The sequence below is a fragment of the Agelaius phoeniceus genome, chromosome 2 (assembly GCF_051311805.1).
Source record: "Agelaius phoeniceus isolate bAgePho1 chromosome 2, bAgePho1.hap1, whole genome shotgun sequence".
NCBI lineage: Eukaryota > Metazoa > Chordata > Aves > Passeriformes > Icteridae > Agelaius > Agelaius phoeniceus.
Window position 1 is genome coordinate 106676817 of NC_135266.1, and position 16017 is coordinate 106692833.

At 37.0% G+C, this 16017-nt stretch overlaps 1 protein-coding gene across 8 annotated transcripts in view; it reads right to left on the minus strand.

Annotated features, from left to right (window-relative positions):
* LOC129134979 (uncharacterized) overlaps window positions 1–16017 on the minus strand; it is a 279312-nt gene that overhangs the window by 76442 nt on the left and 186853 nt on the right. The window lies entirely within an intron of this gene.

The following is a 16017-nucleotide window of genomic DNA, read 5'->3' on the forward strand; positions in this document are numbered from 1 at the left end:
TAAGTACACTGTAGCTGCATAAAAATTCTTAATCCAGAGGCATTTTCAAAGGGCTGAAGGAAACAGACCTCTTGCAAGAATGTATTTTCAGTGGGGCTGAGCTAAAACAATGGGGTAACAGAGACAAGCATCTTGCCAAAAATGTCAAAAAGCGCCGTGGTACTGAGGGGAGGGTAAGGGAAAGAGCCTTCCCTGGTGCTGCCGTGGTGATTGATGCATGGGCAGCACCAGAGACGTGTCTGTGAATGGGACTCCTCAGCTCAGAGGTGGGGCACAGGGGTTAGGAAGAGTGACAGGAGATTTTCCTTGTGTTTTAGCAAACTCTAAGAGTTGAAGACGTACCCCAAAAGAGAGAGGTCTGTGGAACTGAAAGAGAGAAGTCCAAGTAGAGATGCAGGTAGAGAAATGGCTCTGTGAAAAGGAAAACCCAACAATCTGATGCTTTTAGGAAGGCTGGTGAAGTAAATGTACCAAGGATACAGAGGGGATGGGCAACTTATTTAATGGTCAAGCCATTACTTGTTTACTGAAGCAGAATGATATTTAAAGCTGTTTCTTACAGCCTATGGGCACACAAAGCTTCTGCAGACTTCTATAAAAATCAAGAGCTGGAACTCAAACTGTGCCACGTCCAAAAAGAATTGAAACAAAACCCTTCATGTACAGGTGAGAGGGGCTGCCTCTGGTCAGGCTGCCCACAACTGGGCTCACTGGCAAATCCCTTGAGGAAAGTCTATCCTGGGATGATTCTCTTGGGGTCCTAAATGACAAAGAAAACTCCCTTCCCTTCCCTTCTTGCTGCTCAGACAAAAAAAAAAGTCACACTTGCAAACACTAAATGTTGAACTATAAAATAATTACAAACCAAAGCCAGAAAGAAAAATTACATATATATATATATAACATCTCACTGGGTTGCTGGGAATACTTACATTTGCTACTCCCTTGCAAGCAAGCCACACTAAGACATAAAAGGAGAAAAAAGAGAACAGGATAGAGTATTTTCACATCTGGTATTTACAGTTGATAAAGAGTACAATTGGGGTTTATTTATTGTGGCAATCACATATAAACTTAACTCCTACTATGAAATTATTCTCATATTTTCAGTTCCAAAGAACAATAGAAAAAGGCTTCCACTAAATGCCAAAAGAGAAATCTTCTACATAGTGTATATAGGTTAAATAAAACTGCTAATCTGAAAGGTTGTTACAGAAATCTACATCATTGTAAGATCAAACTCCAAGTGGTATTGTACCAAAATGATGAAATTCTTGTATGGATCAGGAAATGAAGCAAATGGACCTATTTTATCTTCCAGTTTATTACTGAAAATGGGTTTTACAATTTGCTGTGCATAGTTAAAGTGCTACCCAGACAAATTACAGCTGCTCTTTTAACCTGAACATGAGATGGCATGGTTCCAGCCAATCTGAAGTATGGTTTCTAGGCAGGATGTCAAATCTCAGCCCCCTGGGTTCCAGAATGATGGATTGAACCTTGAAAGTTGCAGCAGAGCAGCATATGTGATTTCTGTACTGTATTTTGATCACTCATGAATATATTAAAACATGTCCATGTATGCTATTCAAAGCTTTGGCTTATTGCTTTAAACTATAGTTAAAAATAATAAAAAAGCAAACAAACATATACTAAATATGCAATGCTAATTTAAAGGCAAAAGAACTGTTTATAAATTTAGGATTTTTTTCTTTGTTTACTGATTAGGACATTAGCTAATGATGCAGGGAAGGGCACCATTTTAGAAGCTGTGTCTCTCATAGCTATCTGCATATAGTGCCTATGAATTCAGAAAGAAAAAAAAAAAGAAAGAAAAAAGAAGTGATGATTTTTTTTTCATTATCAACTACTGCAAGTACATAACAATTGATAATTCTTAAAACAATTTTTGGCATGCAAATACACCACACGAGTGCTAGATATCAGACACACCCCTCCACCTGCTCATTCCAACGTTTCAAATGTGTTGTAAGTCCTTATTTTCCTCTCTTCTCTGTACCTTTTACCTTCAAGAACAATTTCCCTAAAAAAACTATAATTAATCCAAGGAAAGATATACCCCAAAGTCCCCCTTAGAAAGCTGGGGGAAGGTGGAGCATACCAATATCATGACATGGAAGCTGTTGGGGACACACCCTGGCTGTGTGCTTGAGGAGAAGCTCCTTTGGCAGGAAATTCTCCTGCTCTGTGCTGAGCGTGCCTAAGAGAGTGAGGGGCTCTGGGCTCAGGCTCTGAGTGCCATCCCAGTATGAAAATAAATCTGTTAACAACATCATCACGTTGCACTTGGACCCCACTGAAATCTTTAGCTCTCCACATAAATGCACACCAAAGTTACCAGAATCAGGGACAGAGCACAGCCCCTAAAAGACTGGGGCAGCTTCAAGGGGAAAACACATTTTTAATGGAAGAAGAAAAAAAAAGAAAGTGGAAAGTCAACATACATCAATTTTATGAATGATTTGTGCAACTCAGCATTTTAAAAAGATCCTAATTTATGTGCTTTTCAGCTGGTTAATGTCTGCCTCTAGGACATGGTTTTAAACACAGTATTAACATTGTTACTTTTCTGCTTTTTCAACTTCTATGGCTTTACTCTTCAGAATCTTGTTTATGATGACAGTAAAAATACTTTGATTTTTAATTTAGGAGCAGAGCTACCAAGTTCTGTTTTAAGGTTGGCTTTGAATACTACCCAAAATACATATTATCTATATATTTTATATCATGTAAGTACAAATAATACAGTTTCAGAATCTGGTAGATTTGTGTTGCTGTAAGACTATTAGCTTACAATCTCCTATGTTTTTCAAAGTTATTTCATTAGCCAAGACTGAATTACAGATTCAGACAGAAAACTGAAGCAGGAAGGCACCTCTGGAGATTGCCTGGGCCAGCTCAGCTCAGAGCAGGGTCAATCAATTTGCTCAGGGCTGTGTCCATCAGATTTTAAATATCTCCAAGGATGGACACTCCACAGTCTCTCTGAGCATCCTGCTGCAGTGCTAACCACCCCCAGGTAAAAAGCTGCCATTTTTTCATTTGCCTTGAAATAGAATTGCTTATCAACTTTTCACTGAATACCACTGAGAAGAGCTTGGCTCCATCTTCTGTACTGTATCACATTTGTTCTGTACACATATCATGAACATAATGTGCTGCATTTGAATATCAGAAACTAAAATGGCTAAGTTCTGCCATGCCTTCCCATCTTTCTGGTTAATTTTTAGCAGGCAGTTGAGGGCATGACACCAAGAACAAAATAAGGAAACAAATCAAGATGTTCTAACTTAAAAAGAAAGATGGCAGAAATTCTTATTGTCTTAGTCTCCTGATCTTTGCTTGTAAGTATGCACAGAGAAACCAGAAATTACTGGGTGAGATTCAGGTTAGATCCAGATTTTTTTTAAAGTTTCAAAGGAAAGCACTGAGATTTCTTTAAGACTTAAGGTGTTTCAGGTGTGAAAAGCAACCCCTTTAGGTTTTCATTTGTTCTTCTAACAACATTCTGGACCACAAAATAGGTTTCAAAATTTTACCATATTTAAGGTTTCTAATATCTTTTGTTGCTACTGAACATCCAAAAGAAGGCTATGAAGAAACATTTCTCAAACTGGAAGTAGAATTACAGTGAAGTTAAAAAGAAGTTGCAGTCAATTTCAAAAGTTAATTCAATAGATGTTTTTAAAGAAGGTGTAGAAAATTAAGAATGTGGTTGTCAGTCACTTCTTGGAATTTTCAGTCTTTTGAAAGTTTGTATTTCTGAAATTTGATGATTCTATTTCCAAAAAGGTGGCTACCAGACAAGCTGCTACATTACTTAGCAGTTCACTTTTTTCTTAATGCCCTAAATCTATGTATGTTGCCAGGATATGCTGCCCATAAATAAATCTACCAATGGGGTTAGTTAAAGCTAATTCATCAGCTATAACATTTGACATGAGGATCGCCATAGTTAATTGATTATACTCTATATCAAAGATAATTTTGAATGAAATCTGTCTAATATAGGCTGCTGCTGCTCTTGGCCAAATGAATCACCATGATCAAATGACCTCCACAGTTCCCCAACAATAGCATGAGTTTGTCTTTTATTTTTAATTGGATCATTTGGTATTTTAACTGGCCAGTTCTCCAGGCCTAGGATCCTACATTTTATCATCCTTCTGCCCAATTTGTGAAGATTTCTTTCTTAGTTATTTCATTCTTTGACATCCTACAAAACTGGGATACTGAAGTCTTATTTATTAAAAACTAAAGCAGAGAGGACACAGCATCAGCAGCTCCTTCTAACAGTTTTCCCACCACTTTTGGAAAACAAAAGGAAACCAAAGCAACAGAAGACTGCATACCTTTGTTCCATCATCAGATGCTCTGCTGGGAAAGGCACAAGTGACAGAGGTTGGATCTATGATATAGACACAGGGACCACAAACATTTCAGCCAAGACAAGCCAAAGAGGCAGCTCTCCTCTGCTTGCCACAGACTCTGACTCAGGCTATTACTTATCACACCCCAGCAATGAAATTTGGACTCTACTGAAATCAATGGCAAAACTCTTGATCAGCAGAGCCAAAATCTTGCCCAAGTTTATTACTCATTTTACAGCAGTGACAAAATCTGATATCCTATTACCAAACTCTTAAGACACCAGCTGCTTTCCTGTTTAGGATCATGCCTTACCATCATGTTTTCCCAATTATTAAATAGATATTTCTAGCCATTAAAAGGGAACCAAAGAGAAAATAAAAAGGACAGCAAAAATAAAATAAAAGACTGCTGCTAACAGTTAGCATATATGCTCTAAGTAGAACAAATGAATTTTCCAATGTAAAGCCACCAGTTTATTACCAAAAGGCTTCTTTTCTTGGGATGGAAACTCTCTTTTGTCTTTTTTTTCCTCTTTATATTTTATATTTTGTTACTATTCATTATCGTTAAATTTCCTGTAATTAAAATTGCTGAATTAGAAACACATGACTGCTTATGAAGCCAATGTTTCTCAACATACTGAAATCCCAGAACAATGTTTAGCATGAAAAAGCTAAAGAGATCAGCTTAATTATTGCTATAGGATTTATGAAAACTTAGCACAGCTACAAGCCCTATCTACTGCCCTACCTGTACTTGTAAATATAAGCTCCACACAACTAGAAAGCCATCCCACACAGCATAACATTATAATTTAAAAATTCAACTCCCAAAATATGTGCTGATTTGCCTTCCAAGAGTCCATATAATAAGTTCAGGATATCCATTATTTTCAACTGTCTCAAAACCACAGATTTTATGAGAAAAAAATCAAGAAAGCACTGCTGAAGAAATATATATAAATATATATACACACCTCAGAGGCTCAATAATTTTCTTCCACTCCCAAATTTTTATGCAGTTTGTTTGATGACTTAGCAATTGCAAATTGCACTTTATAATGAATTATTTACCCAAACCTGCACCTGTTAGACTTTTTTAGCTCTACCTTATACCTGCAGACCTAAAAAACTTTACTCATTTTTTATATCACAATAATCAAAGACTAGAAATTCTTTACAAGCAATACAATAGGTTCTTTCAAAAAAACAGAATTGCTGTTCCTAGAGAGAGATGCTGCCTAAAGACACTGTAAATGTGCTCCCAGGTTCTGATGAGGCCAGCTGGCTCTGAAATGCCATTTTGCAGCTACACACGGGCACTTCCAACCATGTCTAGTTTTCACCTCCAGTCCCATCTCTGATATGAAGAAGACCTCTTAATGTATTACCTGACTGGCATTCAGAAAAAATGCATTACAGAAGGCTTTGCAGGATGCCATTTGTGTATCCATAATGAGCAGAACAAAGTGGGAATTTACTTTATGTGGGAAGAGCAAAGGACAATCCTTTGAGTACAAATCTCCTTTTCAGCTCTTATTTTATATATTTGGGTTATTTTTTTAAACACTCAAAAATGGCTTATTTTGCATCCTTCATAGGATGAGCACTGTATGTGTAAAGCACAACCCAACTTCTACATTTAGCTTTGTCCTTCAGATGGAATATTGACATTTTCTGAGATTTATAATAGAAGTTATAAAGATGTAGGAGTTGGTCTCCAGGAATAAAACTGACTAAAATGTATGCCAAGATACATAAAAGAGAACCTTGCTATGTATAAACTTTCAGTAAATATCATGGGGCAATATGTTCTCTGAGACACAGGATTTGTCTTTCCCAGATTAAAATTCAGAAGGTCCTTGTTTGGAGTCATGCAGGACTCTCCCTAAATAAAAGGCAATGCAGATTTCAAAGCATAAGGGGACTGTGCACTACTTCAACTCTTGGAGAAGAGAGTGAGGTGGGAATTTTGAAATTTACTTCAGGTCTGTTATAAGAATCCTCCTCTAATTTTTCTCAAGCTTAATAGCACACTTTACAAGAGCTCAAAACAAAGGGCAATGATTTTCCTACAGCTTGGCTTCTGATACCTAATTTAGTTATTTTAGAAGACAGATTTCCATGCCCATCAATGGATAGAGAGAGGCTTTTCCAAAGGTAAATTCCAACTGCATCATTTTCTGAACTGTCTTTTAATATCAGATTATGGAAATATTTCCCAAACTCTCCAAGAATGGGTACCTGAGAACAATATAACAGTGTAAAATCTTTCAAGGAATCATTATTAATTTCTACTTCTTTGTCTCCACTGAGGGTACAGTAAGTAAACTTTTTATGCTATAAACCACAGGAAATTTTTGAAAAACTACAGCTGAACTATAAGAGTAAGGAATGAATTCAAAATGTTAGAAAATACTGTGTGGCATGAGTAAAGACAGACCCAGCTGAACTAAAGCACTTTAAGAAAACCGCACAAGGATCTCATTTAATTACCTGCATAAACATAAACTTTGAATAACTTAATTGAACAGAAATGCCTTGTGCCACATCTTTATTTAAAAAACCCCCAAAACTATGCATCATAACCACTATTAGCAAAATCTTTGCAAAAGCAACAATTAAAGGTTAGTAAACAAAGTGTCCAGTGCATGTGTGATGCAAAGGTTTCCAACATGGAAAAAGAGGCAGGAATACAACTGGAAATGAGCAATAAGAAGGGGTTGAACAGAACAGATCGAGATGGAAGCAGGAAAAATATGTGATGCCCCAAAGTGATATTACAGGGAGCACTGGACTGTTTCAAAATCCAGAAAACAAAACTTCCCAACTGGATTTCAGAATGAAGATGTGGCCAACAGAAAAAACCCAAGTGTGATGCCACTACAGATTTCAAGTATGGCTGGCCTTTACTCATTTAATGCTGAATTTTAAATGCACTGTTCTTTTGGAGGTTGAGCTTTAAAGAAAAACAGAAGTAAGAGCAGTAGATAAATCAGTAAGTTACAGAGAAAGACAAAAAAATCTCATTAAAAACCCATGGGAATTATATACAGAATTTTTTTATTTCAAACCTGAATTCTTAATTTAAGACCAAGGTCTTTTGCTTGCCTGCTGCTAATAAGGTGGTGGAAATGACTTTGATACCACTTTTGTCTTCTCAGAGGTAAAGCCTGAAGTGTTTGATAATTTGCAGACCCAAATAAACAAAAATAATCTGTATTACAAGACCATGACTCCTTCCTAACTTCTTCTGTATTAGCACATTGGAAATAAATCCTTTCAAATTTATCCTGGCATATTTTCCACCAGGGTATGGTGCACACAATCTTATATAGGTCATTTTTCTAACTAATGTGATATCATCACATTAAACTGCTGAGAAGAGAACACTTGCTACACAGTCAACAGAACAAAAAATCAGGGTCTGTTTTCTTGTTTTAACTGAGGCTTGATGTACATATAGCTAGCAAGAAGAAAACCAGAAACCAATGTTCATGACTAGAAAATAAACAGAAAACTGCTGAACTAGTACTTTAATTCTAGGATAATGGGCCTGATGCTTCCTCTTCTGTTTTGTAAATATTTTTTTAAGTATTTCTTATATTTCCCATTGAAAGCTCTTTTCCTGTTTTCAGTTGTGTCTCATTACCCATATTGCACATAAGGGGGAAAATGGCTTTGGTCTGGCTGGAAGACTTTCTGTAAGATGACACATGATTCACTCCAGGACATTTTAAAAATTGAATCTCTGAAAGCCATATTGACATTTAACTTGAGATTTGGCAGGCAGGGGGAAGCATATTTCAGGGCCTAAGTACCAAAAATCTTGCTTTTATTGTTTTGCAGAAATGCCACCTCAGAGACAGAGTAAAGCGGGAATTTCACTTCTAATTTCATCCACCAGTTTTTCTGGTCTGAGAGCTGTACATCATCAGTCTCCCTCACTGTGATCCCTTCCTAGGCTGCCTAATTCCTCACCCCTTACTGGCTCATTACTCAGGAACACACTCTAATGAATTATTCCAGTTTAAAGCATATTTCCAACATACACTTCTTGGATGGAATGCTGCACTGGCTTATAGCAGGCAAAATGTCAGGGACCACAGAGGTTTGATTTGGGTGTGCTCTGAAAACTTTGAAATCTTACCCAGGATTATCCACCTGCTTGTGGTGTCCCTTTCTCCTCTCTCTTTCATAACTTTGGTCACAACAGACCTCTATTTGTTTCCTTCTCTGCTCCTTGATTTCTACGATCTCATCACAAGCCTGACATCTATTGTAGACACCCTTGTGTCCTTCAAATCCCACTTGTAAGCTCAGGCTTCTAAATTCTGATTACTTGGATATTGATCCTCTGTGAGATTTCTTTTGGCGATAACAAGTCTTCCTAACATTTATTTTATTTTTAAAAGCAATATAAAAATACCAGTGTGCCACAAAAAAAAAAAAAAATCAGTTTTGTGCTCAGTAGAAAAATTATGCTTTGAGTTAAATACAAACCCAGCACAGAAAGGCAGCAGCAAGACCAGATACTACCTCATTCCTGCACTGGTTGTATCATAATTTTGACCTTGTTTGTCATTTTTATGGTGTTCAAATAGAAGTTTTCAGCACTTTGGCAAGCCAACCACACACCAGAAAAAAAAAAAATCAGGGTACAGGCAGCATCAAAAGTTGAAAAAAACCTACCTGTGCTGCATTCAGCATTAGAAAGCTGCAAAAACTTGGGAAGACTGTAGCTGATAAAGAATCAAACAGTTCATGAAAGGAAATAGTATGTTCTATTTTTTTTTTGTTTTAGAAATCCAAAGAAACAAAAAATTTTCTACCTGAGAAGATCAAAAGGAAAAAGAATTTTCCAAGTCCACACCACTCAAGTGGATTACACTGGTTAAAAATAAGCAGGTACTGACTAGAAAACCTCTTTTCCAGGATTTCTCTTGACATTCTGTGGTACTACTGTATGGTTTCAACAAAATTAATTTTTCTAAATTTACATTCAGCTATGAGCCAGGATCTGGTGATCAGTTGGTCATGTTTTAATGTTATCTAGATATGTCTTTAACGGCAAAGAGTCACATTTGCCTTTGAAAACTCCAGTTTTCAGTGCACACACAGATTTTTGTGCACACACTTCTACTCAGTAACCTCACATTTCCTAGTGATCTGTAGGTAACATGAAACCTGCTTCTACCTAAATTTTATTTCTAGGATCCTTCTTGCTCTGTTTTAAGACCATATGGTCTTCACTCCATCATGAATTATAATGTTTTCTTTAGCAATTTCTTTCCTGTCCTTCATAGAGTTGGGGTTTTTTTTCTCTTTTTTTTTTTTCCCTGAGTTGTATTCAAAACACCACAAATTGGAATTTTTTTCATTTTCTTCAAGAAAGCAAACATCTCCAACACACCCTCTACTCCCTCACTCCATTTATTTTTGTTGATGTTTTCTATTTGCTCTACTAGACTTGGTTTGGATGCCCTGGTGTATTTTGTCCCCATCCTATGTTTGCTTTCCAGTTTGAGAACTTCCTGGCAGACAGGGTCTGTAAATTTGCTTTGTAGAGCACTGAGGCAAACAGTCAGCACTCAATGAGGAAGACACCTGGTTCCTCAGGAGGAACAGGTGTTTATTGCCATGTTATGGGACATACTCTGCCCCAGTAACTCCCCCATTCACATCAAAAGAGAAAATCTGAACTAGAGTTTGAGCACTTTTGACAAGAAATTATCTGTTTAACTTTGATGACATTTGATATATTTCTCAGTTTCAATATCCATCATATTTTAAAGGAAGATAAAGTATCCTAGTGCAGCTCTAAATTACCACTAAGACTTTGCAGGTCACCATTTTTATCAAGGGTTTGCCATTTGTGTGTTCTCAAATCTTAATTATAGTAAGTTACTGAATCCATTGGCAAAATACAGACTCCATGTACCCATGGTTTATGTACAAAGGGATTTGTTTAGCATTAGACACACATTCTGAGCATTGTACATGTCTGTTTCACTTAGTGGTAAGAAAAGGCTAAAGTGAAATCCAAACAAAATTACCACAATGTTCAAATCCTAATTTATCTTCAGCTATTCTAGAAGTACAGAATCTTCCCATGGGCACTTTCTTAGCCACTTAGGAAGCCGCCATGCTGAGGATGAAATATTTATAATTGGTTAGGGTTTGGGGGGTCTGGGTTGTTCAGGGTTTTTTGGTTTTGGGGGTTTCTTTTGTTGTTTTTTGTTTGGTTGGGTTTGTTGTTTTTTTTTTTGTTACCTATCCAGAATTTGCTAGATAAGAACTTCTCATTATTTAAGCTTTTCTGAAGCAAGACTTTCACACTGAATTTTCAGTGGTACATTTCAGATGCCCATGAGAACAATGGATGGAGGAAAAAAATAAAGCAGAGAGATTTAGCGCCTGGACCAGGAGTTCTAGGAAGGTTTTTCCTTGTTATTTCAGAAAGCAATGGAAGTATTCAGGCACTACCTAGAAAATACAGCTGGAATTATGATAAAGACTGAAAAGACTTCTTTTAACAATGTCATCCCCTAAAGTAGCTCTTGCCATACAAATCAAAATCAAATCAAACAGGAGACGTTAACTGTAATGAAAGAAGTTACCTGATCAACTCTTTAAAAGCTTAACAACCAGAAGCACTGTGCATAAATTCCCCCTGAAAAGTTAGAAAACTGTGAGTGTTGGGGTGGGCAGGGTGAAGTAATAGGGAATGTGGAAAATGGTGGAGGAAATGGGAAGATAGGCTGAAGAGAACAAGAAGGAACCTCTACGCGTCCACAAGGCACCACCAGCTATTCTCGTCCTTCCTAACACATTTTACTAATGACTCCACTTGATCCAAGCATTCCTTGTGAATCAGACCTTCAGGATCTCTGATTGTTGTCACTCCACTCTGCCCCCATCATGCTATCCAGTGCCCAAAATGGGATATCATGCTCCAGACTACCAACACAGTCCCAGCTAACAGGGAGTGTCTGTCAACAGCAACTGCACACACTGCACAGACATGCTTTTTTACTGAGCTACTGACAGAGAGAGAAACTCATGTTCTGCCCCTGAAGAGCTCAAGCTCTTTGCTCAGGGGTATACAATATCCCTTTAATCACCTGCAATTGGAAGGCAGTTCTATAAGAGACTGGATAGCTCAAAATAAAAGCCTCTCCTAGCTGCCTCACAGAAAAGTGAAAATAATATTCAGAATATACATTTCTGTACATCTAGTAGGTGAATCAGCACTGATCAGAAACAACCTCAACTCTGAAGCACTCAATTAGAAAACAATAGAAATAGTTATGCAAGACAGGAGAGGAGAGGATATATTTGTCCTCAGTGCTCCTGCCACAAGTGATGACCCTGCACAAGAATAGAAGGTGCAGTGCTCACATTTCTGGCTGAAAGCAGATATTCCTTCACAAGACCTGTAAAAAGCAGGGCATAAACACTTTGAATGACAACCCTACTAAGAGCCGTGTCTTTAAGCCTTCCTTAAACAACACTGAAACATTTCGACAGGATGATATTAGGAAGCGGCAAAATACCAGGGGATTTCAGCCCAATTTAATGGAAGGCCTGGGAGCAGGCAAGTGATCAGAGCCACCCAGCTGGGCAGTGGGGTTTGGAGTTTCCCTGCAGAACACCTCTGCCACCCCAAGAACTCTGTCCTGCTGCTGCTCACACTGCTCTGGCTACAGACCTGCCCTGCACAGGTTTCACCGAAGGAGGTGAAAGCTCAGGGCAGCAATTACTGCATGGCTGTATTCAAGATTATTTGCAGTGTAACTATCTGTGTGCAGGTCTCATATAGTATATTTATAGTGGTGTAACACATACTGACCTCAAGTAAATCACTAGGCACACCACTTCTGATGGTTTCAGTGGTCTTATTTCCATGACCATATGAGGCTTATCCACAGCCAAAGCCCCTGAAACTAGATTTTCCATGTATTTCTACTCTCATGTACTTCATTTTCTAAGAGCGAGCGTGAAAACTCACAGCTTAAAAGGATAATTTGTTAATATTTCACATGGTACAAAATCACAAGCACAACAATTGAAGAAGTGCAAAATATACATTTGTCACATGATAGAGTAAGCAGGAAATATTTTTGACAATTTTGCCTCCAAAAAAGGCTATTTCTTTAAAAATAAAGTTATTTGCAAGGAAATGTGTCAATTTTCTTGTCATTTAAAAAAGCAGGAAGGGTTTTGAAAATTGTTTAAAAATTTTGAAATTGTTTAAATATTCTATTCAAATATTTTCAGTATTAAAAAGTTCTGGCTTAAAGTTCAAATTTATCTTTTTGGTTTTCTTTCTCCCAAAGATTAATATAGATGTAGAAAAACAAGACAAAATGAAGTCTTTTAATATATTCTGATAGTAAATATATAACTTGATCTGATTCACCTTCCCCTTGATCTTTATTTATAAGATAGATGATAGTTTATCTTTTCTTGTATTTCACAGATCAGAAAGTTATGGAACTTAAAAAAAAAATCTTGACACATAAGATAACTAATTTTGATCTGTCTTCTGGTTCTGTAAAGTCATCTCATCAAAATATTCGAAGATTTTTTAGCAATATTTTGAAGGTGTCTTTTTCCTCCCTGAATTTTTTCATCCTATGGACATACTTTTCATAATCAGTCTTAATATTAAAGAGTATTATTTTTTTTTTTCCTGTGGCTTAGTCTTCCCAAGGCATTAGCCAAGACTTCTAACATTATAGACTATATATTCTTATGGCAACTGATTGGGAAGCCACAGCCAGAAGTCTTTAATTTAAGGTGAAGAGTGGGTATCTGGGAGGCATAAAAAGTGCTGGCAATCCACCTCATTTACAAGAAAATATTAACATCAACAGTTCAAAGCCCATGAAAAAATTTAAAAAAAGGTGTTCTAAATGGAGATAAAATGCAGCATCAAGCAGGGACTCTCAATTCTCTTTCTGGGTGAAATAGGGAGCACTGCACTTGTTTACTATCTAAAAAACAGGATTAGATGTTCAGATGAGGAAATCCTTGCCAAATTGGCAGTCCATAGTATCAGTGATATCACATATATGTAACAGATTCTCCACTCTCAGTCATCAGCTCCCTGGCCTCTTACAGAATTGCTTGGGAGAGGTTTATACCCCAGAGGAGCAGTGCCTCATCTCTTTGAGCTACGCTGGGCAGGTTTGCTGCCCTGGAGGGGTGATACACCTTTGGTGGGCTGTGTCCTCCATCTTTGGGTCAGGGCAGGATTTTTGTCATCTTTGCCATCCAATGAAGTGCCTTTTTCATGCCCCTTGATGCACAGCCCCAAAACACTCTTCCACATCTCCCCCACTCAGGGGGAGTAAAATGCTATTTTATTTTCCAAATAATAGGAATGTGAATAATCCAAATGCACTCAAAATTCTGCAGCCTCCCCAACATTTAAATATTCTTTTTTTTTTTTTTCCAATAAACTACTTCTTTTGTTTAACCCACCAGACCTTCTGTAGAAACTGACCCTTTATACAAAATGGTTATGTACAAAACTGTGAGGGTCTGGCCAGGGCTGGTCTCTGATGTGAGCAGCCAGCTCAGAGGAGTGACTATTAACAAGTCTTAATTGCAGCAGAGTGTAATTTAAGTGCCAGGTAGTGTTCATTTTGCACATTTTCACATCTGAATGTCTGTATTCTTTTAGACCTTTCTAAGTTTCTTGTCAAATGGCATTTTGCCAGAAAAATACCCAAACACAAGTGCTAAAATCCTACCTCCTGGGCAAGCAGTGATTTAAATGTGGTTTAATATTAAATGCATGTGTATGTGTTAGTAAATATATCCTTGTAAAACTGTCACTGGGAGCACAAATTGGAAGTCTTTGTGCCACAATAGAACATTTATAATATACCATAGCAATCACAATGGATATGCATTAAAAGGAAAAGGTCAGAGGTACTAGCAGTATTGATGAAATCAGCATTTTCACTATGATGTTATTAATATCCTTCTTATTGATTGTCATCCATTTCATTGCATCCTCAAGAAGTCCCCATTCACAGGCCAGATGCAATGAGCTGATCTGGACCCTTTGTCTCAGAGGCATGAAATTGTTAAAGCCAGAGCACTCTTGTTTAGCAGCACCAGGACCACAGCAGGTTATAATGTTATTCCAGAAAAATCAAACACACAGGGCAATTTGCTACCAAGGTTGCTTTTTGCATCCCTCACTGAATCCATCAATGCCTTTGTAAGAACTTAAAAGGTTCAGACAATATGTTAAGTTTTATATTAAAAGTTATTTGATCTCAGTGGCCCTTTTTCTGACTAAATCTTCTGCAAATTATTCTGACATTTACACACTTAAAAAGAGATTTTAGATCCTGCTTAGTCAAGAAAGAAAGATTTAAATGAAAAAAAAGCAACTGCTGCATGAAAGAGTCCAACTAAGAGGAAATATCCAGAAATCCATTTGATTTACTCAGTGTCAGTATTTCCCTAAGATAATTGCTAAGGATTAGATTCTCACATGAAAAGGAAGCCCACGGGGTACATCTGTGGAAGTAAGTAAAGAAAATATGAGCAAAGGTGTGGCAATATTACACAGGACATCCTTAAAAATCTTCTCTCATCACTTAGCAGCCTGGCCAACAGCCCAAGTAGATCACATCCTTCATTTTTTTTCAGAACCAACTCAAAATCATAGTTATGGGTACCTCTGCAATGCTAGAAGAGTCAGTAAGAAGGTAGCAGGACAACATTCTTCCCTTATGCTTATTCCAAGTAGCAGCAGTAACTAAAACTTCTGGAATGGTGAAAACTTACTACTGAAACAGGGATTTTATTTTAATAGCAACATTTCTAGGGGAAATAAAAACTTTATCAAAATCAGTGGGATATTATGAAAAACAGGTTGTTTATTTAGCTAAAACAAAAGATCTGTAATCTTCTCTCAGCAATATTTTAAAGTCTATCACATTTTATAATAGTTTTATGATTTATTTTCTTCCAGGTAGTTCAACTAAGGATGCATCATGGAAGCCTATAGGTAGAGTTTTTTCTGCTTTCTGTGTGAGGTGAAATTAAAGGTCTGTTTCAATATATCATATTTTTCTAGTTTCCTGATTATTACCACATCTTGAAAATTTGTTTAAAGAAACTGAATCCTAATGTTTTAGTTTTACTATCATTTATTCACTGTTCATTACTAATGTTTTAATATCATTTATTCACTGCACTGAAAACAAACAAACAAGCAATACCATACAAATTTGCTACATCTACCTGGTAAAAAATTAAATCACTAGCAAGGAATCAACTATCATGTTTTCATAAAATAATTGTTAATTTTTGTCCAGAAAAATTTTGCATATTTGCCGCAGCTCAGCTATGAACTACTCACAGAAAATCCTAAGAACACAAAGTGAACACAAAATGCTGTTGTCTAAAGACACCTCAGTTTTACAGTGGGAGTGTTGATGCCTCCAATCTTTTTATTACCTGAAAAACCATCAACGGCTTTATAACGATGAATGCAATACAGTTCAGTTTGTATTTGCAAAATTCCCTTTTAAAAACAGCAGATGTGTGCCAGCACATCTGGAAACCCCTTTTAATTATACTTTCCTCAAGTGGGAAA